The following is a 26,882-nucleotide window of genomic DNA, read 5'->3' on the forward strand; positions in this document are numbered from 1 at the left end:
TAGAATCCAGCAATTCTACTTATGCATATTTATCTGAAGCAAACAAAAACACTTATTCTAAGAGATATAGGCATTTGTACGTTCATTGCAGCATTGTTTACAACAGCCAAGATATGAAAGCAATGTAAATGCCATCAATAGATGAATGGATATAGATGTGGTATATACACATTGTGGAATAGTACTCAGACACAAAAAGAAGGACGTCTTGCCACTTGCAAAAACACTGATGGACCTACGGGGTATTATGCAATGCGAAATGTCAGACAAAGAGAGACAAATATTATATGATGTCACTTGTATGTAGAATCTAAACCTAAAACATACAAACAAAAACAGGAAACAAAACTAAACAGAAACAAACTCATATATACAGGAAACAAACTAGAGTGGATACCAGAGGGGGGAGGGTTTGGAGGGTCGGTAAAACAGGCAAGTGATTAAGAGGTACAAACTTCCAGTTGTAAAATAAGTCATATGGGAATGTAATGTATAGCACAGGAAATAATATTGTAATAACTTGTATGGTGATGGTAACTAGACATTGTGGTGATCATTCTGTATTTTGTATAAACATCAAATCACTATGATGTACACCTGAAACTAACTGGATATTGTACATCAATTATTCCTTATTAAGAAGAAACAAATGAAATTATACCAAAAAAAAAGAGATATGGCTACAAATACTTTGACAGTCCTCCCATCACGTCTCCACCTCTTGAACTATGCCAGGGCTTGCAGTTGTCTCAATAAAAGAATGTGCTGGAAGTGATGCAGCTTAACTTCCAGCCTAGGTTAGAAAAGGTAATATAGTCAATGTCTCTCTCTGTATCTTTCTCTCTGACTCTCTTTCCCTTCCTCTCTCTCACTTTTTATCCAATCACTTTGGAGCCTTGTGCCATACCCGAAGTACCCGAGAAAACGAGATCATGTGGTAGAGAGAAACAAAGCCATGCCAGTTGTTCCAGGGCCCCTGCAGTTTGAGTTTTCTCAAGCCAATCACCAGATGTGTGAGTGAATAAGTGTCAGGTGATTACAGCCCTAGGCACCATATGACTGTGACTACCTAAGAAACTCTGTGCAAGAACCAACTAGCTGAGCCAAGCCAACACTCAAATTATGAAAGATAATAATAAAGCAAGTGTTATTGTTCTAAGCCTCTACATTTGCACACAGTTGTTATGTGGTGAATGATAACTGAAACAATATTTGTAGGTTATTTTTTAGTTATAAATATATAACAATAGTACAATTAAGATATAGCTGCATAAAGGAGAAACTATAAATTTTACATTTTATAAATAACTGTAACCTAGAAAGAGGAGTCAGAGTAGGATGATGATTAAGAGCTTGTTCTCTGGACTCAGATGGCCTGGATTCCAGTCCCTGCAAAACTACTGCAAAGTTATGTGGAATTGGGCAAGTTACTTAACCGCCCTATGCCTCAGCTTCCTCAGTGAAATAGAGACCATAGTAATGGTGTTATCCTCATCTTGGGATTGTTGAAACAATGAATGTAAAATACGGTAAAGCACTAAAAACACTTATTCTATATACTTGCTGTATACAGCAAAATTCAACTTGCATTAACTACTGTCACTATTAAATGAATAGAAATATTTCCACAATGGCTCTAGTTGCTATATGTTACCTAATATAGGTTTAAAATGTAACATTTTTCAAATACAAATGATAAAAATAACAGCAATTCCCATTTTGACTATGTAGGAATTAAATTTATAGTATAACCCAATGACTGACAAACTAGGACTTCTAGTCCAAATCTGGCCAGTCATTTATTGTTAATTTTTTCATGAAATATATTCATATATATTATTCATATAACATATATGTATTCATATAACATAAAATTCACCATGTTAATCAATTTAAAGGTGCAATCAGGGGTATTTAATACATTCACAGTGTTGTGCAATATCACCCCAATTAGATCCAGAGCATTTCCATCACCCCCAAATGAGACCCATTAAGCAGTCACTTTCTATATCTCCCTTTACATAGTCTTTAGCAAGAACTAGTATGCCTTCAGTAACCATGGACGACTTATTCTGTAGATTTAATATAAATGGAATGTTATAAACTGTGGCTTTTTGTGTCTAGTTTCTTTTATTTAGTATGTTTTAATATCAATCTATGTTGTGGTATGTACTATTACTTCATTTCTTTTGATGGTGAATTCTATTCTGTTGTATTGATACACTACATTATGTTTTTCCATTCACCTGTTGGTGGACATTTGAGTTGTTTCCACAAGTAGCCAATTGTGAATGTTGCTACTGTGAATATCCCTGTCAATCCTCATTTTGAACACCTGTTTTCAATTCTTTGGAGTATGTATATGTCTAGAGATGGAATTTCTGGGTTATATGGCAATTGTATTTTTAACCATTTGAGAAACTGCCAGACTGTCTTCCAAAGTAGTTGTACCATTTGATATTCTCAGGACCAATTCATGAGATTCTAATTTCTCCACATCTTTCTCAAAACTTGTTTTATTATTTTTTTTATTGTAGCAATCCTAGCTGGTTACAAAGTAGTATCTCACTGTGGTTTTGATTTACTTGTCCCTGATGTCTAATGGTCTTACGCACCTTTTCTTTTGCTTGTTGACAACTTGTAGATCTTCCTTGGAGAAATGGCTGTTAGCAACCTTTGCCCATCTTTTTAATTGGATTGTTTTGTCTTTTTGTTGTTGAGTTGTAAGAATTCTTCATATATTCCTGATACAAGTGGCTTATCAGATACATGATTTGCAAATATATTTTCCAATTCAGTGGGCTGTCTTAACTTTCTTGATGGTGTTCTTTGATATACAAAAGTTTTTAATTCTAATAAGACCAAATTATCTATTTCTAATTTGGTTGCTTGTGCTTTTGTGTCATATTAAAGAAACCATTGGCAAAGACAAAGTCAAGAAGATTCCTTCTTTATTCTCTTCTAAGAGTTTTATAGTTCTGTCCCCTAGATTTAGGTTTTTGATCCATATTGAGTTACTTTTCTATCTGCTGTGAAATGAGAATCCAACTTCGTTCTTTAGCATATGGATATCCATTTTTCTCCCACCATTTGTTTAAAAGACAGTGATTTCTCCATTGAATTGCTTTGGCATCCTTGTCAAAAATCAGTTGACTTTAAGGGGAAGATACGTTTCTGAATTTGCACATCTGTTTTATTGATCTATATATCTATCCCCTGCCAGGACCATGAAGTTTTGATTACTGTGGATTTGTAGTAGGCTTTAAAATCAGGAAGTGTGAGTGCAACAAGTTTATTCTTTCTCAATATGGTTTTGGCTGTTCAGGGCCTCTTTGCAATTCCATATGAATTTGAGGATCAAGTTTCTCATTAAGCAAAAAAGCCCATTGAAATTTGGATAGGGGTTTCATTGAATATGCAGATTGCCTTGGGGGTTATTGCCATCTTTCGAATATTAAGTCTTCCAGTCTGTGAATCTGGGATGTCTTCCCATTTATTTGTGATCCTTAATTGCTTTCAGTAATATTTTGTGGTTTTACTATCCAAGATTTTGCCTCCATGGTTAAATTTATTCCCAAACATTTTATTCTTTTAGATGTTATTGCTAATGGTATTATTTTCTTTTCATATTTTTCATTGCTAGTGTAGAGAAATACAACTGACTTGTCTGTTAACATTGTATCCTGAAACATGTTAAAATTTTTTTATTAGCTCTGATTTTTTGTGGATTCTTTAGGGTTTTCTATATATAAAATCATATTATCTGTGAACAGAGATAGTTTTACTTCTTCCTTTCCAATCCCAATGACTTTTATTCTCTTTCTTGACTAATTACTCTGGCTAGAACTTCCAGTACAGTGCAAAGTAGAATTGACGAGAGCAGCCATCACTGTTTTGTTCCTGATCTTAGGGATAAAGCTTTCAGACTTTCATCATTAAATGTGATGTTAGCTGTGGGCTTTTACAGATGCCCTTTATCATGTGAGGAAAATTGCTCCTATTACTAGTTTGGTGGCTCTTTTCATAATGAAAGTGGTGGATTTTCTTAAATATTTTTATGAGTCTATTGAGACAATAATGTGCTTTTTTTTTCAGTCTAATATGTGGTGTACATTGATTGATTATTGTATGTAGAACCACCCTTGCATTTCTGGGACAGATCCCACTTGGAAAACTGTACAACTTTTTTATATGCTACTGGATTCAGTTGACTGGTACTTTGTTGAGAAGTTTTACATTTTCATCAGGGATATTAATGTGTATTTTATTTCTTGTGATGTTTTTCTAGACTTGGTTGAAGATTAATGATGGCCTCATAAAATTAGTTGGGAAGTGTTACAGAACACTCTCTTTTTGTATTTTTTAAAACGGTTTTAGAGAGATTGGCGTTGTTCTTCTTTCAATATTTGGCACAAATTACCACTGAAGTCATCTGGTCCTGAGCTTTTCTTTATTGGGAGGTTCTTGATAATTGAGTCAATCTCTTACTTTTTAGGTATGTTGAAAATAACCACTTCCTCTCCATCAGTTTAAGAATTTTTTAAGAAATTGTCTTACTTTATCTAGGTTATCTAATTCGTTAGCATAAAATTGTTCAAAATGTTCTCATAATTTTTGGAGAATCAGTAGCTATGTCTCCATCTCATTATTGATTTTAGTTCTATGCATTTTCTCTTTTTTTGCAACTAACATTCTTTTCTTTTCCTTACATTGGAGTATAGTTGATGTACAATATTTTATTAGTTTTAGAAATACAACATAGTGATTCAACATTTAAATACATTTTGAAATGATCATTATGATGTCTAGTTACCATATGTCACCATACAAAGTTTTTAAAATATTATTGAGTATATTCTGTATGCTGTACCTTACTTCTCCTTGAATTATTTTATAACTGCAAGTTTGTACCACTTAAACCTCTTCCCCCATTTGGCTCATCCCCCTCTTCCCTCCCCTCTGGCAATCATCAGTTTGTTCTCAGTATCTATGAGTTAGTTTCTGTTTATATGTTTGTTTTGATTTGAAATTTCATATATACGTGAAATCATATGTTATTTATCTTTCTATGACTTATTTAACTTAGCATAATGCCCTAGGTCTATCCTTGTTGCCACAAATGTTGTATATATATTAATATATATATATATCCACTCATGTCCTCCATCTATTTTTTTAATCAGATTGCTTTGTAGATATTGAGCTCTATAAGCATTTTATGTATTTGGGATATTAACGCCTCATCAGACATCTGATTGCAAACATCTTCTCCCATTCAGTAGGTTGTCTCAACATTTCGTTGATGGTTTTCTTTGCTGTGCAAAGCTTTTTGTTTGATGTAGTTCAATTTGTTTATTTTTGCTTTGTTGTCCTTGCCTGAGCAGAAGGATGCAAAAAAATCATTGGTAAGACCAATATCAAAGAGCTGACTGCCTATGTATTCTTCTAGGACTTTCTTGGTTTCAAATATTACATGTAATTCTTTAATCTTCTTTGATTTTACTTTTGTATATGGTATAAAATGGCGGTCCAGTTTCATTCTTTTGCATGTAGCTGTCATGTTTTCCCAAAATCATATATTGAGAAGACTGTCTCTTCCTGATTATATACTCTCACCTTCTGTATTGTAGATTAATTGACCATATAAGCATGAGTTTATTTTTGGTCTTTCTACTATTTTCCATTGATCTATGAGTCTCTTCAGATTTTCTATTTCTTGCTAATTCAGTCTTGGAAGAGTGTATATTTCTGGTAATTTATCCATTTCTTCTAGATTGTCTATTACTCGTTGTATAATTCTTCATAGTAGTCTCTTATGGTTCCTTGTTTTTCGGTGATATCTGTTGTAGCTTCTCTTTCATTTCCAATTTTATTTATTTTGGTTCTCTCTTTTTCTCAATGAGTCAGGCTAAAGGTTCATCAATTTTGTTTGTCTTTTAAAACAACCAGCTCTTAGTTTCATTTATCTTTTCTATTTTTCTTTAGTCTCTATTTCATTTATTTCTATTCTGATCTTTATTATTTCCTTCCTCCTACTAACTTTGGGATTTGTTTGTTGTTCTTTTTCTAGTTCCTTTAGATGTCAGCTTAGATTGTTTATTTGAAATTTTTCTTGTTTCTTGAGATAAGTGAGTATCACTATGAACTTCCCTCTTAGAACTATTTCTGCCATGTCGCATAGATTTTGGGAAATTATGTTTCCATTTTTATTTGTCAGGATATTTTTTGATATCCTCTTTGTTTTCTTCATTAATTCATTGGTTGTGTATTGGCATGTTGTTTAGTCTCTACGTGTTTGTGTTACTTCCAGTTTATGTCTGTTAATATTTGCTTTACGTATTTAGGTGCTTCTATGTTGGGCACGTAGCTATTTACAAGTGTTATATTTTCTTGTTGGATCATTCCGTTTATCACTTTGTAATGTCCTTGTTTCTTGTTAGATTCTTTGTTTCAAAGTCTATTTTTTATGATATAAGTATTTCTACCCCACCTTTCTTTTGGTTTCTATCTGCGTGGAGTATCTTTTTCCATGCTTTCATTTTCAGTCTGTGTGTGTCTTTATATCTAAAGTGAGTACTTTATTGGCAGATATAGACAGATCTTCTCTTTTCATTCATTCATACACCTTATATCTTTTGATCAGAACACTTAATCTGTTACATTTAAAGTGGTTAATGATAGGCTTGCATTTATTGGCATTTTATTAATTATTTTTGGATGCTTTTACAGTTGTTCTCTGTTCGTTTCTTCTCTTACTCTTTCCCCTTTTGATTTGATGACTTTCTTTAGAGTTATGTTTGGATTGCTTTCTCTTTATTATTTTTTGTATCTTTTACAGCTTTTTGAGTTGTCGTTACCAAGAGGTTCATATATATCAACATATGTATATATTCATTTATTTTAAGTTGATTGATGCTTAAGTTCAAATGCCTTCCTAAAACATTATAGTTTATTTTATTTTTATTTTATTAATATAAATTTTTATTTTATGTTTTTTATTTTATGTTTTTGATATATATTTTATATCTTTTAATTGTCTCCCTTAATTATTGTATTCCTTAATTAATTATCATAGATATAGTTGATTTTACTACTTTTGCTTTTAACCTTCATACTAGCTTTATAATCTGTTGATCCTCAACCTTTACTATATTTTTGTCTTTAATAGTGAAATATTTTTCTTTCATAATTTTCTTATATCTAGTTACAGCCTTTTCTTTCTATTTAAAGAAGTCCTTTTACCACATCGTGTAAGACTGGTTTAGTGGTGATGATCTCCTTTAGTTTTTGCTGGCCTTGGAATCTCTTTATCTCTCCTTCAATGCTGAGTGATAATCTTGCTGAGGAGAGTATTCATGGTAATTGCTTTTTTTTTCTTTTCAGCCCTTTGAATATATCATGACACGCCTTTCTGGGCTGCAAAGTTTTGCTGAAAAATCAGTTGATGGTATCATGGGGGTTTCCTTGTACATAACTAGTTACTTTTTTCTTGCTACTTTTAAGATTCTATCTTTATCTTTAATTTTTGACAGGTTAAGCATAATGTGTCTTCATGTGCACCTCTCTGAGTTTGTCATGTTTGGGAATCACTGTGATTCCTGAACCTGGATATCTTTTTCCATCCTCAGGTTAGGAAAGTTTTCAGCTATTATTTCTTCAAGTATGTTTTCTGCCTCTGTCTCTCTATCTTCTCCTTGGACCTCTATAATGCAAATACTACTATGCTTGATGTTCCAGACGTCCCTTAGACTATTTTCATTTTTAATTTTTTTTTCTTTTTGCTGTTCAGCCTGGGTGATTTGCACCACACTGTCTTCCAGATCACTGATCCATTCTTCTGCATCATCTAGTGTGCTGTTGATTCCCTTTAGTCTATTTTTCATTTAAGCTATTGTATTCTTCAGCTCTGATTGGTAGTTTCTTGCATTTTCAATCTCTTTGTTGAAGTTTCACTATGCTCATCAATTCTTCAACCAAGATCAGTGAGCATCATTATGACCTCTACTTTGAACTCTTTATCAGACAGATTGCTTACATCTATTTCATTTAGTCATTTTTCTGAGGATTTTTATTTGGAACATATTTCTCTTTATCCTCATTTTGCCTAATTCTCTGTGATTTTTTTCTTTATATTAGGAAAGTCAGCTACATCTCCCAGGCTTGAAAGTGTGGCCTTTTGCAGCAGATGTCCTGCAGGGCCCACCAGTGCAATCCTCACAGGCCACCAGACCCAGTGCCTAGGGAGTGTTTCTGATGGGGCCTGTGTGAGCCCTCCTGTTGTGGTGAGCTTCTAGTGTGCTGGCAGATAAGGCTGGCCCCTGGCTTAGGTGACTGTGTAGCCAAGCTGAAACTGCTGCAGATGTGTTGACAGGTGAGGCTGGCACCTGAGAATGGCTGGCACAGACTCTTGGTCGCTACTGTTGTGGGCATGTTAGTAGATGGGGTTATCATCCAACCAACTGTAAGGTCCAGCCATAGTTCAGTGGTGGGTGGGGCTCTCAGCACTAGCAGCCAAGAGGGAGGATCCCACAGTGACTTTAATGTCAACAAGGCAGAATGAGATCTAAAAAATGGCTACTGCCAGTGTTTCTGTCCCTGGGGAGAGTCTCAATTGCTTCCTGTCTCTCCAGCTGATGCTGCAAGATTAGTACATGGGTCTCCCTTATGTTTGGCCTATGCGCTTTTCAATTTGGTGTTTTTGTGTTGGGTTACAGGTCAGTGAGTCTGTACATGAGCCCTTTAAGAATGAATTTTCCTTCTCTATAGTTCCTCAGTTTTCCTGGAAGTATTCCCCATTGGTTTTCAAAGCCAGGTGATTTGAGGGCTCATCTCACGTGTGCAGGATTAAGGTTTGAAGTCCCTGATGTGCAGCTCAAATTCCTCACTCTTCAGGAAAAGTTCTGTATCTTTTATATCCCTCCTGACCATGAAATGCTGTGGCTAAGGTGTGTTTTTTTTCTTTAATGGGGCCATACGTCTACCTCCCCTACCCTTCTCAGTGATGTCTATTATCATGGAGACTCTGTTCCTCCAGTTTCCACCTTCCCTTCAGAAGGAATTATTCCATATGTAGTGTAGCTTTCTTGTGTCTGCGAAAGGAGGAGAGCGCAGAATCATCCTATGGCACCATCTTCTCTCATTAAACTCAATTGTAATCATTATCATTTCCTTATGGCTTTGGGTTAGTTTGTTAGTCTTTTCCTAGTTCCCTGAGGTACAATTTAGGTAACTTATTTGATATTTTTTTGCTTCTGTATGCAGGCAGTTGTAGGTACAAATTTTTTCTGAACAGTGTTTTTGATGGATCCCATGTTTCGGTATACATAATTTTTCTTTTCCTTTTTCTCAAAGTATTTTCTAATGTACCTTGTGATTTTCCTGTCACTTATTCGTTAGTTAAGAGTACAATTTTAGGTTCCATTCCAAGATGGTGACATAGGAGGCTCCTGAATTCATCACTTCCTACAGACACACTGAATCTACAGCTAGACATGGAGCAAATCCCTCTGAAAGAAATCCAAAAACTAGCAGAGCGATTTCTATACATTGGGAAAATGAGAAAATACCCACATCAAAATGCATATGAAAGGCTGAGACACACTCTCATCACAAACCGCCTGCCTGGCATAGCACCATACAAATGGCAGGAAACTAACAGCACCCAGTTTCTCCAGGAAGAGTGAAGGGTGTCAATCCAACATCTAACACAACCATTTTTACAACTTCCGCCTGAGGGAATGGCCCCCTAATTACAAAACTCTGGATGACAAGGGGGTTTTGCCCATGAGACCCACCAGTCTATAGTAAAGAAAGAAACAGTTCTTAACAGGGACTGTTTTTTGCTGTCTCCCAAGGGCTCAGTGCAGAGGGAACAGACAGAAACTCCCCTCTCATAGTCTTTCTCTGAAGCAGGATTATTTGCGTATTTCAAAAGCTGCTTCCTGAGGGTCAGGCTTTTAGTTTAGCATATTTGTGGGAGCTGATTGCAATCCTCCCAGAGACCAGAGAGTCCAATGTATGCCATATCTGTGTTCTCCCTCCTGCCTGCTCAATGTCACTGGTGTCTCCCTGGAAAGAACTTCTATACACTTCTATAGCTCCAGCTTCTGCAGCTGCTTCCCAGAGGATGCATTCATGGATTGAATGGCCATGGTGCTGAGAATAACTTAAAGCTGAATTTTTCTTAGTTCTGTAGAAAATAAAAAAAACAATTCTTAACAGGCTGTTTTCCCAGGGCTCAGCATAGAGGTAGCAGACAGAAATGCCCATCTCCCAATCTGTCCATGAAAGAGGCCTATTTGCACACTTTAAAAGCTGCTACCTGATATATATATACAATGGAATACTATCAACCATAAAAAAGGACAAAGTCGTCCCATTCACAGCAACATGGATAGACCTTGAGGGTATTATGTTGAGTGAAATACGCCAGACAGAGAAAGACAAACTCTGTATGACTCCACTCATAGGTGGTAGTTAACATATAGACAAAGAGAACTGATCGGTGGTTACCAGGGGAAAAGAGGGGTGGGGGGAGGGCACTAAGGGTGAAGTGGTGCACCTACATCATGACTAATAATAATGTACAACTGTAATTTCACAAGGTTGTTAACTATGATAATCTTAATTAAAAAAAGAGAAAAAAAAAACCCTGCTACCTGAGCTCTGGCTTCCAATCAGCCTGCATGCAGTGGTGAGATCTTGTCTTTCCAGCCACTAACAACTTTTGTCACACCCTCAACTACTGGGAGCAACTAAGAACAAAGAAAATGGCTTGAAAATCACAAATGCTTGAAAAATCACAAAAATAACCAAGAACTCAAGCTACACTAAACAACCAGATTCATTCCTACACAGTACAATCAAGACTGGGAGAGGTGGCTATTTTAACTAAAGCTTAGAAGTCAACACAGAGAGTCAACGACAATGAAGAAATAGAAGAATATGTTCCAAAGAAAAGAACCAAATAAAACTCCTGAAACGTAACTCAACAAATCAGAGATAAGTGATTTATCTAATACTAAGTTAAAATAATGATATGCTAACCACGGTCGGGAGAACAATGCATGAACAAAATAAGAATTTCAACAAAGATATAGAAAATATAAGAAAGTAGCAAACAAAAATCACAGAGCTGAAGAATCCAATAATTAAATGGAAAAATTCAATTGAGGGGTTCAAAATAAGATTAGATCAATCAAAAGACAGAATCAGTGGATTCAAAGAAAGGGCAGTTAAATTAATCCAATCAGAGTAGCAAAAAGAAAAAAGGAATAAAAAAGAAAAAAGGAATAGTTGAAGGGACTTATGGGGCAACATCAAGCAGACAAATATTTGCATTATAAGGTTTGCAAAGGAGTAGGGAGAAAGAAAGATGCAGACATCTCATTCAAAGAAATGATGGCTGAAAAGTTTCATAATATAGGGAAAGAAAGAGTCATCCAGACCCAGGAAGCCCAGGGAGAACCAAAAAAGATGAATCTAATAAGACCCACACCAAGATGCATCATAATTAATTTTTCAACAGTTAAAGACAATGAGAGAATCTTGAAAGCAGCAAGGCATAAGCAACTTGTTACATACAAGGCAACCTCATAAGCCTATAAGCAGATTTTACAGCAGAAATTTCGCAGGCCAGACGAGATCACACTATATAGTCACATTAGTGAAAGAAAAAACTGCCAATCAAGAATATACTGCCTGTCAGGATAGTCCTTCAAAACTAAAGGAGAGATATTGAAATTTCCAGACAAGAAAAGCTGAAAGAGTTCATCAACCCTAGCAAGCTTCATAGGAAATGTTAAGGGAAGTTCTTCAAGCTTAAACAAGAGGATGCCAACTAGTAACAGGAAAAGATATAAAAGTATAAATCTCACTGGTAAAGGTAAGTATGTAGTTAAATTCACAATACTCTGATGTAATGATAGTGGGTAAATGATTTATGAATTTAGTATGAACATTAAAGACAAAAGTAATACAAAATAATTGTAACTACAAAAATTTGTTAATGGCTACTCAAGGTAAAAAGATGTACGCTGCAACTTCAAAAACACAAAATTTGAGGGGCAAGTAAAAATGCAGAGCTTTACTATGCATTTGAACTTAAGTTATATTAGTTTAAAATAGGTTTGCTATAAATATAAGATGTTTTATGTAAGCTTCATAGTAACCACAGAACAAAAATCTATAAGAGATGTGTTAAAGATGAACAGAAGGAAACCTAAGCATACCACTACAGGAATCATTGAAATGCAAAGGAAGAGAGAAAAAGAAGAAGAAAGAAAAATAACAATTATAAAATATCAAGAAAATAATTAACTAATTGGAAATATAAAGTCCACACCTATCCATAATTACTTTAAATATAAACAGACTAATTACCCAATCAAAAGACAGAGTGACTGAAATGATAAAAATGCAGATCCAATAATATACTGCCTAAAAGAGACTTAGTTCAGTTTTAAGGACACACATAGGCTTAAAGTGAAGGAATGGGCAAATTGACAAACATTTTGTTAGACTCACTAAGAAAAAAAGAGATAAGGTTTAAATAAAGAGAATGAGAATAAAAGGAGAAATTACAATGGATACCACAGAAATACAAAGGTTAATATGAGAATATTATGAAAAGATATATGGATACCCTGGAAGAAATGGATGAATTCTTAGAATTATCCAACCTCCCAAAACTGAATTGAGAAGAAATAGAGAATCTGAATGGACCAAACACAAGTTAAGACATTGGAACAGTAGTCAAAACCTCCCTAAATTCAAAAGTCCGAGACCAGACAGCTTCTTTGGTGAATTCTACCAAATATTCAATGATGATTTAATACCTATGCCTCTCAAACTATTCCAGAAAGTTGAAGAGGCTAGCGTGCTTCCTAACTAATTTTATAAGGGAAATGTTACCTTGAAACCAAAATCAGACAAGAACAACAAAAATAGGAAAAACTACAGGTCAATATCACTGATGAACATAGATGCAAAAATCCTTACCAAAATATTGTCAAATTGAATACAACAATATGTGAACAGGATCATACATCACAATCAAGTGGGATTTATTTCAGAGACACAGGGATGGTTCAAAATCCATAAATCAATGTGATACACCACATTAACAAAATGAAGAATAAAAAATCACATGATCACATCAATAGATGCAAAGAAAGCATTTGACATATTGCAACATCCATTAACGATAAAAACTGTCAATAAAATGGGTATAGAAGGAGGGTACCTCAACATAATAAAGGCCCTATATGACAAACACACAACCAACATCATGCTCAACAGTGAAAAACTTAAAGCTATTTCTCCAAGAACAGGAACAAGACAAGGATGCCCATTATCACTACTCTTATTCAAGTAGTATTAGAAGTCATAACCAGAGTAATTAGGCAAGAAAAAGAAATAAAAGAGATACAGATTGGAAAGGAAGAAGTAAAACTGTTACTATTTGTGGATGGCATGACTCAATATTTAGAAAACCTCAAAGACTCCACCAAAAAACTATTAGAAATACAATTAACTAATACAGAAAAGTTGCAGGGTACAAAATTAACAAACAAAAGTCCCAGTTACAATCACAACAAAAAAGAAAAAAGAAACCTAGGAATAAATTTAGCAAAAGAGGTGAAAGATCTGAACACTGAAAACTATAAGGCATTATTAAAATAAATTGAAGAAGACATAAAGAAATGCAAAGATATTCCATGCTCATGGATAGGAAGAATAAACATAGGTAAAGTGTCCATATTACCTAATGCAATCTACAGCTCAATGCAATCACAATTAGAATCCCAATGACATTCTTCATAGAAATACAGCAAAGAATCCTAAAATTTATATGGAACAACAAAAGACCCCAATTTTCCAAAGCAACCCCAAGGAAAAGCAACAAAGCTGGAGATATCACACTCCCTGACTTCAAAATATACTACAAAGCTATAGTAAAAAACCCAGCATGGGGGGCTGGCCCCGTGGCCGAGTGGTTAAGTTCGTGCGATCTGCTGCAGGCGGCCCAGTGTTTCGTTGGTTCGAATCCTGGGTGCGGACATGGCACTGCTCATCAGACCACACTGAGGCAGCATCCCACATGCCACAACTAGAAGGACCCACAACAAAGAATATACAACTATGTACCAGAGGGCTTTGGGGAGAAAAAGGGGAAAAAATAAAATCTTAAAAAAAAAAAAAAAACAAACCAGCATGGTACGGGCACATAAACAGACCCACAAGTCAATGTAACAGAATTTAAAGGGCAGAAATAAACCCACATATCTATGGACAGCTAATTTTCCACAAGGAGCCAAGAATATACAATGGAGAAAGGAAAGTCTTTTCAATAAATGATATTGGGAAAAGTGAACAGCCACATGCAAAAGAAAGTAGATCATTATCTTACGGCATACAAAAAAATTAACTCAAAATGGATTAAAGACAATGCAAGACTTCAAATCATAAAAGTCATAGAAGGAAACATATGAAGTCTGCTCTTTGACATCTGTCTTAGTGGTATCTGTTTGAATACCATGTTTCCTCCATCAAGATAAAAAAAATAAACAAAAGGGACTACATTATGAAAAAGTTCTGCATGGGAAATAAAACCATCAACAAAATGAGAAGACAACCCTCCAACTAGGAAAAAATACTTAAAAATCATATGTCCAGTAAGGGGTTAAGTTCCAAAATATATAACGAACACGTACAACTCTACACCAAAAAAACAAACAAACTGATCACAAAATGGGCAGAGGATATCAGCAGACATTTTTCCAAAGAAGATATGTAGATGGCCAACAGGCAAATGAAAGGATGTTCAACATCACTAATTATTAGGGAATGTAAATCAAAACCACAAGAAGATAACTCACCTCCTACTCATCATAATGGCTGTTATTAAAAAGACAAGGAATAACAAGTGTTGGAGAGGGTGTAGAGAAAAAGGAAACCTTATGCACTGCTAGGAATGCAAAGCAGTGTAGTCACTATGGAAAAGAATATGGAGACGTCAAAAAAATGAAAATAGTGCTACCATATGATTCAGCTATTCCACTTCTGAGTATTTATCCAAAGAACATGAAAGTAATAATTTGAAAAGATATTCACCCCTATGTTCATTGTAGCATTATTCACCATAGCCAAGATTTAGAAGTAACCTGACTCCCATCAACAGATGAATGGATAAAGAAGATGTGATATATTTATGCAATGGAATAGTACTCAGCAATAAAAAAGACAAAATTGTGCCATTTGTGACAACACGCATGGACCTTGAGGGTATTATAAGAAGCGAATTACATCAGACCAAAAGTCAAATACCCTGTGATCACTCTCATAAGTGGAAGATAAAAACAACAACAAAAACACCACATAGGCATAGAGATTAGATTGGTAGTTACCAGAGGGGAAAGAGAAGGGAGGAAGACTAAAGGGGTCATAGGGCACATGCATGCAGTAACAAATGGTTATTAGTATTTGAGTGGTGAACATGATGTAGTTTCCATGGAAATCAAAATACAGTGGCATACACCTGAAATTTACACATTAAACCAATGTTAGTTCAATAAAAAATAAGTAAATAAATAAATAAATAAATACAAATGGAAGATTTCACCTACAAAAAAAATCCTTTGAACCATCATCCAGGAAATTCTGAGTCAGCTGTAAAACAGCTCTATCTCTGTTTCTCCAGTCAAACAGACTACAGGTACAGTCACCTCTCACTTCATATAGTTGTTACACTCATCTGTAATATATTACATAACACAGTGTCTTGTATATGCAAGGTCATCAAGTTTTAGTTAGATGATAGCATTTGTAGACATTAAACAGATTTATATAAAAACAAAGTCATCGGGGCTGGCTCCGTGACCGAGTGGTTAAGTTCGTGCGCTCGGCAGCAGCAGCCCAGGGTTCAGATCCTGGGCGCGGACAGGGAACCGCTCGTCAGGCCACACTGAGGCGGCATCTCACATCCCACAGCTAGAAGGACCTGTAGAACTAAGATATACAAATCTGTACGGGGGGTTTGGGAAGATAACGCAGGGAAAAAAAAAAAAAAAAAAGATTGGCAACAGTTGTTGGCTCAGGTGCCAATCTTTAAAAATAAAAACAAAAGAAAACAAAAACAAAGTCATCTACCTGTCTTTTTGACTTGCTGTAATAGTGCTCTGACTGTTCATATAATGTATGTACTTTGCGGTGTAGGAGTTATATTTTAACTTCCTGATTAATTCTTCCTCAGATAGAAGCATGAGCAATGGCAAAAGGAAACAGCAATTTGAAAAGAAGCATTGCATTCCACCAGGATGGCTATGAAATGGATTTAAATTATGCTGCTGCAATGGCTGAGTTGTTACTTTAGCCCTGGGAGTGCTGGAAAGGTGCTGGTGTGGCCCACAGAATACAGCCACTGGATCAATATGAAGACAATCCTGGATGAACTTGTCTAGAGAGGTCATGAAGTGAGTGTTCTGACGTCTTCAGCTTCCATTCTGGATAATCCCAACAAACCATCTGCTATTAAATTTGAGATTGATCCTACAACTTTAAAAATAATATGAACACTTTTTCATGCAGATAACCTCTAAATGGATTTATGATCTTCCAAAAGTTACATTTTCGACGTACTTTTCACTAATGCCAGAAACCCTTTGAGAATATTCTGGTTGGATTAAAAAGTTCTGTAAAGATGTAGTTTTGAAGAGGAAAATTCCAAAAAACTCCAAGAATCAATGTTTGATCTCCTTCTTGCAGATGCCATTGGACCCTGCGGTCAGCTGCTGGAGGAGCCACTTTAAACACCAGCAGCGTATACTTTCTGCTTCTCTCTTGGCTGTCCTTTTGAAAAGTATAGTGGGGACTTCCGTTTCCTTCAACCCACATAGTTATTTTTATGTCAGATTTAAGTGATCAAATGATATTCATAGAGAGGGTATAAAATATGATTTATGTACTTTATTTTGACTTTTGGTTCCAAATGCTTAGTGAGAAGTGGAATGAGCTTTACAGTGAAGCACTCGGTAAGTCATGGTTTTAGTTAGCACCTTGAAGTCCTGACTCTCTTAGTGTCTTGGAAGGTGAGTTTATAAAGTCAGAGGAATGTGTTTCCTATAAGTGGAATGAAGAAATTATAAAATGATCTCTCAAGCTGATAAATGTTACGGAAATGTTTAAATTTTAGGTCACTGAGGAATTGTTTCCTATGGTATAGCTTAGTTTCATTTAAAAATTAAGCTTATTTACCATATTAGTTGAAGGATTCCTTTATAATAGAGAGATTTATTGGCTCTTAAGCAGACTCAGGAACTTATCCTTTGAGGTTTCTAATGGTTTCACATTTCTTCAATAAGTATTTATACATCATCTCTTTAAAGATCTAAAATTATTTTGAAGGTGGATATATACATTAGTAAACAATATTTCTTGAAAATTATATATTCATTAAATAAAAAATGAGCCAAAATTCAGAGTGAGCACATCCATTGCCATAATTTATAAAAATTTTCCACATTTATTTGCAAAACATTTTATTTAGTAAGAAAATAATATTAAGCTTCTAACAAAGCAAACGCGAGAGTAACCCTACTTTCCAAAACCTCACAGTTTACCTGGAAAATCTGGGATCAAGGGAATAGCTTGTTAACTTGTAGGAACTAAATTGAGTCCTCTGGGGAAAGATGTTCCCATGCACATGGTAAGGTTAACTGAGGAAGTGAAATCATTGTTTACATCTGCATTTGATACTTTTGTGCTTTACAGAGTAAACAAGTGTATGTTTAATTCTTTAGGGGCTTAGGTATAATAAATGTTTTATGATTCTGAGAGATCTGATGTAACTTTAGAGACAAAGTCTACTACACTTTGTCTTTGTGTATACATATATGAAAAACAAGTGTAAAACATAAACATATACAAAACATATATATATATATATATATATTCAAACCACAGACAGGTTTAAATATCTTTGACTATGTCATTCTAGGTTCTTTTAGAAAATTACCTGTTATATCCACATTATGATATTCAAGTTTCCTCTACCTTTGCTTTCCTTTTTCCCTTCAGGAAGACCCACTAGAATAACTGAGTTAATGAAGAAAGCTGAAATGTGGCTCATTCGAAGCTACTGGAATTTAGAATTTCCTCCTCTACTCTAATCACATTTTGAATTTGATGGAGGACTCCACTCCAAACCTGCGAAACCTCTGCCTAAGGTGACCTATTCCTGTTTGCTTTTTTTTTTTTCACTTTGCATTTTCAGTAAGATTGATTCTGGGTTCTTCATTTAGAATGTTTGACTCACAGTGAGAGAGAGAGAGAAAGTGACCTGGCAATGAAAATCTCATATATTTCTAAGTTGCAATTATATAAATTTCCTTATCATGACAGAATAAAGTATTATACTTTGGAGACTTTGGGAATAGGGTCAGTTAAATCAAGGCCTCATTATTCAAAACATAAGAAAGTGTCAGCAATTTATTCGGAAAACAATCTTAAAGTGACTAGCATAGGTGAGGCACAAGTGAAGGATAAGCAGAGAAACGTTGCAGAGCCTGCTTGTGCCCCACCGCACCAGACATTTAACTTTCAAAGAGAGAATATAATCAAGTAATAAAAATTGGGTGAAAGGTAAAACAAGGACAAAACACAAAGCTACCATAATGCTAGAGAACATCCCATAGGATTGGATCATAATACCTCAGGAGTGACGTCAGCAATCTGTTGGCATAATGAAATGTCTTGTGTTTGTCCCCCGCTTCAACAACAAAAATTGTTATCTACCCATGAACAAAAGGGCCTTAATGGGAGTTTGGGGATCCAGCACCATAGCCAGGGGACCGTGGAAGAGTCTCATGCATCTGTGCTTCTGGTAATAGGTAGACAGACTCCATATTGGCCGTGGTACCTACAGAAGACTGGGAATTGTTTACAGCTCCTCATGGCTGCAGTCCAGCAGCACCTACAGAACACTGACTTGGGCAGTCACCTGTGTATTAGAGAGCCTTTGGAAGCCCAGATTTCCAGAAGAAGTCCCAGCATTTGGTTGGAGCACAAAATACATGAGTTTCAATGCTTTGGAGTGGGTGAGAGGAACAACTGGACTTTGCCAGCATCACCCCTCCCCTAAGGGGCAGCACAGCTTAGGGCTAAGAGAAGTCTCAAGATTTCTCCTGCAAGGGAAAAGGAGAGCCGGTGAATGGATGCCAAGCTTCGCCACCTGTTAGGATGCTTCCAAAGACTCGTTTCTCTCTCACAGCATACAGAGTATTAAATTATCTCTTCAGGGGCCAGCCCCATGGCCAATTGGTTAAGTTTGGCCCCTCCGCTTCAGTGGCCCAGGGTTTTGCCGGTTCAGATCCTGGGTGCGGACATGGCACCACTCATCAGGCGACGCTGAGGTGGCATCCCATATAGCACAACCAGAAGGACCTACAGCTGGAATATACCACTATGTACCTTGGGGGCAGGCTTTGGGGAGAAGAAGAAGAAGAAAAAAAAGAGAAGATTGGCAGCAGATGTTATCTCAGATAGATACCAATCTTTAAAAAAGAAAAAAATATGAATTTGGTGACTGGTGGGAGGGAATAGATCAAGAGAGTGGCATATAAGATTCCCTGAGGGAGTTAAAGGGACTTGGTTCCTCCTGCTGTGTTCCAGACTCACCAGGAAGCCGGAGCACAAGCCACAATGAAAATCTCTCCTACAGATACCCCAGCTGGCCTGTAGGCACCCACAGAGCACTGAGTTCTAAACTCACAACTCCTACAGTCAGTTCCCTGCAAGAGGAAGCTTTGACAGACGGTTAGGGAGCATGAGCAGGAAGCAGTTAAGGGTCTGGGGCAAGAGAGAAACCACAAACTTGAGCTGTAGCAACACCTCAGGGAAAGAAAAGGGAAGCCAACAGCATCTGGACAGGTGCTTTATAGGGTGGCGAGAAGACATACAGTCTTTAGAAGCCTTCCACAGGAGGGAGCAAGAAGCATGATGCAGGTGTGTCCGTAAAAGGTCTGTGAAAACCACATCTACAGCAGGACCAAAGAAAGTCTTCTCTGCCTGAAGACTGTTAGCAGAGATGGAAGCAGGTGACTGCCAGTTTAAGTGCAAAAACAACAACATAAAACTCCAAAGAACAGGAACAATCAAGGAAATATGAGATGAAAAGTTGACATTAATCCTCCAGTAACCCAATGCAAAGATATGGAGATATACTACTCACTCAACAAAGAATTCAAAATAGCAGTTTAAGGAAACTCAATGATCTTCAAGAAATTCAGAACACTTGTACACTGTTGGTGGGAATGTGAATTGGTACAGCCTCTATAAAAAGAAATATGGAGCTTCCTCAAAAGCAGAACTATCCTATGATCCAGAAATCCTACTGCTGCATATATATCCAAAGGTTAGAAAAACAGAATATCCAAAAGATATCTACAATACCATGTTTATTGCAGCATTATTCACAATAGCCAATATATGGCTAAAACCTGTGGATGAAGGAGTAAAGAAGATGTGATACACACACACACACACACACACACACACACACACACAGGAATATTATTCGGGCATGATAAAGAAAGACATCTTGCCATTTGGTACCACATAGATGCCCTTGAGGGCATTATGCTCAGTGAAATAAGTCAGACAGCAAAAGACAAATAATATTTGATATCACTTATATGTGGAATCTAAAAAAGTTGAACTTGTAAAAACAGAGTGGAATGGTCGTTACATGGGCTTGTGGGAGGGAGGGGATGGAGAAGATGTTGGACAAAGGGTACAAACCTGTAATTCAAAGATACATTCTGGCAATACAATGCACATCATAGTAATCATAGTCAACAGTAGTCTATTAAATACTTGAAACTTTCTAGCGAGTACATCTAAAATGTTCTCACCACACACACAAAAAATGATAAATATGTGACCTGATAGAGCTGTAACCTAATAGTACAGCGGTAATCCTATTGCAATATATAAATGAATCAAATCCGCACACTGTATACCTTAAAACTTACGGAGTGTTATATAACAATGATATCTCGGTAACTCTGAGGAGAGGAGGTTGCTTGCCCTTTGTTGGGAAACATTTACATTTGTAACGGAGACCTCCATCTGTAAGGATGCCTCCCTCTCTGTGCCAGGAAGACGGGGGATGACCTTATCTCTAGAAACTCTTAGTGGGGATGATGGACTTAAGTTGGTTACTGTCTGGCAACCTCATGTAACTGACCACCCCCCAACATCCTCCTTTGTCTTTAGCTGAAGATAATATTTAAGTGGTGACTTCTGCCATTTACTCAATCCGGTTTGATTCTTATCTAAAAATTATAGGACCACCCAATAACCAGAACCTACAGGCACTGATATCATTTTAACAACTTTTTTACATATTCTTTCCTTCATCTTGTAAAGAGATAACTCAGATACCTATGCTTTAAATTTAGCCCTATGCTCAGCTCATTTTTGCAGCAGCTGCAGTGGCAGCAGCAGCAGGGGCAGCAGCGGCTCCTCCTGCCCATGGGTCCTGTCCCGACGCAGCAGCTCTGACTGCCCTTGGGTCCTGTCCCCATGCACCAGCAGCAGCTCTGACTGCCCATGGATCCTACCTCCTCGCTATTCCACACTATTTTCTAAATAAAAGAGCACTACTGCCAGACCTTGAGAGTCCAAGAAATGTTTCTTTCGACTCCTCGGCTCACCAATCCCGCGTCAGTAATCATATTGCACTATATAAATGAATCAAATCCGTGCATTGTACACCTTAAAACTTGCATAGTGTTATATGACAATGATATCTCAGTTTTCAAATATGGAGATTTAAACAATGATTAGGCTAAGACAGTAAACATTTTATGTTGGAAAGCTTAGGTCATTAATTTCCAGGGGGAAAAAAATCAATTTAAAACAAAAGCATCAAAAAAAACGAGTAAGAAGTTTTCACCAGGTATCCAGGAAACATTTCGCGCCTTACATTTTTGAGGGAGGTGGAGGGGCAAGATCTGCATTGAGCAATGAAGAATTTACTTGGTATAGAATGTAATAAAATTTGGAAGCTGGTAAGGATCAGGGACCACAAGTAAGGACAATTCTGAAACAATTACACGTGAACAGAGCTTTATCAGGAACTTTATATATTATATATATGCTATATATTTTTATATATATTGAGCTACTCGGGGAGGTGACCAGCTCTCTGCCGCAGGAAGCCTGCTGTATCTCTCCCACTGTGAGGCAGCTGCTCCCTGGGGGACTCAGTGAGGTGAGGATGAGGACCTATCGCTGTCAGTTACACATAGCCCATTCTACCAGGACATCCACTTTACAGAATGATTTCAGGGCCAAATATGTCATACATAAACAAGTCAGAAATATGGTCACTCATTTAAATAACAAATATATTTCTGCATTACAAACAGAAATCTGAAGACTGTCTAATGGAAACTCCAAACAATAATATCAGACTCATGAATAACAGTGATTCCTAACTCCCAGCCTTTAAAGAGTGATTTAGGGGAGAGCTTGGGAAGTACTGACAAAGATTAAAGTGAGGTATAAATTATTACAGAACTTAGAGGAAAAAGATACAAGTCATCCCAATCATAATTAACTTTTACCTAGTGCTCATTGTCAGAGAAATAAAATACTAATGACTAAACTAAAATAATTCTCCAGAAAACCTGCCGGGAATAAACACAAATGTTTTAGTAGAACTATAAGAATAAAGAACTAAAGGTGAGTTAATATTCTACTGTGTGGCCTCCTTCCAAGGATCTACATTCATAAGTATTAGCAGTATAAATGTAGAGTCTGAGTATACTATTTTCCAAGAGTTATCTCCTCCTCACTACTGTGTAGCGGCTCTCTTCAGTTTCTTGCTTAACAAATGCAAATACACACATACTTGCAAAAAGATGCATAGTAAAGGAAATTAATCCCGTATTACTTGTATCCTTACAAACTGAGAGATTAGGTCTGTTATGTAACAGACACTGATGAAAACATAATGGAGTTTCCTCAAAAAATTAAAAATAGAATTACCATAAGGTCCCAGAATTCCACTTCTGGGTATTCATCCAAAAATTGAAATTAGGATCCCAATGAGATATTTACACGCCCATCTTCATAGCAGCAGTAATTGTAAGAGCCAAAACATGGAAGTAACTCACGTGTTCAACGACGGATGAATTAATTAAAAAAAAATGTGACATTTACACACAATGGAATATTATTCAACCTTCAAAAGCAAGGAAATTCTGACACATCCTACGACATGGACAAACCTTGGGATATTATGCTGAGTGAAGTAGGCCAATTACAAAAAAGACAAATACTGGATGATTCCACTTATATGAGCTAACTAGACTAGTCAAATTCATGAAAACAGCAAGTAGAATTAAGATTGCCAGGAACTGGTGAAGAGGGGAATGGGGAATTGTTGTATAATGGGTGGTCCCAGTTTGGCAAGATGGGAAATTTCTGGAGATCGGTTATACAACAAGGTGTATATACTTAACACTATGTAACCGTACACTTAGGAACAGTTAAGATGGTATATTTTGTTATGAGTATTTTACTACAATTAAAAAAAAACAGCCACTACTTTGTAATTCTTGATAATTCCTGATTCCCTCTCTTTAGCTGTTTTCAGCAATCATTTCAATAGTGTTTGCTACACTTTTGCTCTTTCATAATGGAGCAAATCTTTCTCTTCAAGAAATGGAAGAGTTTGCCCGAGCTCTGGAGAAAATGTTACTGTCGTGTTTACTCTGGGGTCCTTGGTCAGTAACATGACAGAAGAAAGAGCCAATGTGATTGCATCAGCCCTTGTCCAGATTCCAGAAAAAGTTACATAAAGTATCTTACAGTGGACAACTACTTAACCAGTCTGTTAAACTCTGTAAAGGGTCTGATTACAAAAATTTCTTGCATAAAAGTTACCTATTGTGATCGTTCCAATTTATCTCAGATATCAGTTTAAAAACCATAATATGAATGGCAGGTACTAAAGTAGTACAGAGACTCTTTTTGATGGACAATAACTTTGGCATTCACATTATGATCAAAAAGAAACATATTTTGGAGGTGCAGTGGGAAGTTTCAACATTATAATGACATTGCAGGCAGGTACAAAAATCGCTGAATTCTGCCTTGCCGTTTTCTCCTTTTACTTGCAGCATTCCTGAGGGCATTGTACACACTACAGATTCTCTCAGAAAGAACTTAAATTTCAAAAGTAACATTAGGCAGGAACTGATAACAGTCTGAAAGGGATCCTGCAGTTGAGGCTTGCCAGGTAATCCAGGCCTCATTTACTTCCCCTCAACTTCAGAAAAGGACTATTCAATGTGCTGTTCAGGGAGCTATACAAAGAAAAGACGGCCAAGGTTTACCAAGCAGCATTTACAGACCTATCCAGACATGATAATATAGAGAGGAAACAAAACAACATGACAAAAAGAAAGTGAAAAGCTGCCCTGGTGGACCTGGGCCCTGCTGGAGTTTGAAACAGGAAAACGCAGAAGAAAGGGTGGAGGTGGGTCGGCCATTAAGGTGACCCTGTGTTTTACAAAATATGGATCTGCAAGGACCCTGCTTGCAATGCATCTGAATAATTACTCCTCTCAACTGAAGAAGGAGAAGGGAATCTAAAAGGGAGTCGATTAGAAGCCAGGGTAGCATAGGAAAGTTTGAGTCAGTCTTTTGTCAGTAAACTATGGTAGTAAATTATTTCTAATATATAGAATATACCTGGAGTCTCTGTGTATTTGTGAAGTACATTTCATTTTCCTAAATGATAGAGCTTTCTGCTTATCACCTATGCTGACTTGCTGAGAACTGAAGTTGCTTTAACACTCACTTAGCAAATAGACGTTAACCACTGGTAATTTAGAATCCATCTTATGAGGATTGTTTAGCAATTTCAAAATCTGTAACTAATTTTGGTACTACTTGAAAATGGCTCGATATAAGAAACCATATTCATCAATGCTGTCCAAGTTTGGAATGCATCCTTAAAGTGTTAACAGTCAGTTGAATAAAATTTAGCACCATCCTGATATTCAAGTTTTTTCAACAGCTATACTGTTATTTATGATGTACTAAGAGGCTCTTCTTTTCTACATTTAAAGAATTGTCAAGTCTGGCAATAGTGATAATACTCTGGAGTTTTGCAAAAAATTACTACGTGAATTTTTTCTTGGAAGTAGTGATATTGATGATTAGTAATTTCAAAGGAGCTAAATGTGCTTACCAAGCAGAAATTATTTGTTATTAAAATAAATTGTTAATAATCAGAATTATTTTGTTCTCACAATGAGATTGCACACATTTCCCATTTGGCAAATCAAAAGATGTAAAACTATAATGATATAACTTACAGAACAAGTGGATATAAGTAAGCCACTTCTCCCAACACACAAAAGGAAATAAATACACTAATATTAAATTTGGAAGGTGAGAGCTAGTATAATAAATAGTTAAAATAAATTAGCAGATTATTCGTAATTTGCAATTTTTTGCACTAAAATTAAAATGACTGCCTAAAAATGTTTATGTGCTTGAATTTGTTATTGAAAATCTCATTTGTCTAATCCAAGTGAGAAACATCATGATTGCAATCATAGGTGATTGAATGTAAAATAAGTGCATGGAGGATGAGAATTCCTATTAGATGAGTGTTACTGGTTCTCATTACTTAGCATTTCTTTTCCTCATTTCCTCATCTGTCATAATGAACAGGTTTAACTAGAGACTTCTTAATCTATTTACATCCTAACATGCTATCTCTTAGAAGTTTGACTCACGGAATCAGGCATTTTCTTTACTCTAACATGTTATATGGAGATCGGATGGCAAGAAACCATATACCTTAGGGCCAAATACCTGACTGTAAGTGGATTTCCCAGAATGAACTTATTGGTAAGATTCTGGAAAACGAACATTCAAATAAGAACAACTCCAACCAGATCATAATAGTTCAGCAGGAAAAAAATTTATTTGAAATTCATTATTGAAAATCTGAAAATTAAAAATTAACTGTCTTATATTTATTTCCCAGTCAGAGGGAGAAAGGATAAGTGTAACCTTTCCTTCTTCTGATTCCTGCACCACCACCATCAACTTCCTGCTGTCTTGACACGATACTTCCAAGACTGAGTCACTTCACTAATTCATTAAGAGAATATATTCTAATATACCCCCTCCCCGATTTTTTTCTGACCTATTCTTCTTTTATCCAGCATGTTCTCTTTCAATTTTGTCCACCCGGCAATCTTGTATTTAGTTTTCACATCTCAGGCCGTACACTAATCTTCTATATAGTCTTCACTTATCTTGATAGCAGATTTAGATGTTTCTTCCTCTAAGCTCTGAAAGACATTTTAATGTAGATTCATGGGTATAATAATCTGTTATTTGGAATACAATGCCTCTTTCAGTGTCTTATATTGCCCTACTCTCATTTTATTCTAAGACTTATACTTAATAGTTTGCCAAAATTCACTCAATCGTAGGTCATCCCAAATCCAAAGCCTTTATAACTCATGGTGGAGCCAATGTCATCTATGAGGTGATTAACCATGGGATCCCTATGGTAGGAGGAGTTATACTAATTGAATTCAAAGCCAACTACAAACTACACTACGCAAGAGAGTGTAATACAGGCATACACAAAAGCAAATAAATCCATAAAGTAGACATTAGAATCCAGAAATATACTCACACCTTGATGGTCAATTGATGTTTGACAAAGGAATGGGCACTCTTCTAAACAAATTCTTTGAGACAAACTGATTATCTACAAGTAAAAGAATGAAGTTGGACTGTCTACCTCAAACCATACACAAAAATGACTCAAAATGGATCCAAAG

At 36.1% G+C, this 26,882-nt stretch overlaps 1 pseudogene; it reads left to right on the forward strand.

Moving 5' to 3' along the window:
• The first annotated feature begins 16,316 nt into the window (after positions 1 to 16,316).
• On the forward strand, positions 16,317 to 26,598 carry LOC139082620 (UDP-glucuronosyltransferase 2B31-like; annotated as a pseudogene).
• The last annotated feature ends 284 nt before the right edge of the window (positions 26,599 to 26,882 follow it).

Source organism: Equus przewalskii, chromosome 3 (assembly GCF_037783145.1).
Source record: "Equus przewalskii isolate Varuska chromosome 3, EquPr2, whole genome shotgun sequence".
Lineage (NCBI taxonomy): Eukaryota > Metazoa > Chordata > Mammalia > Perissodactyla > Equidae > Equus > Equus przewalskii.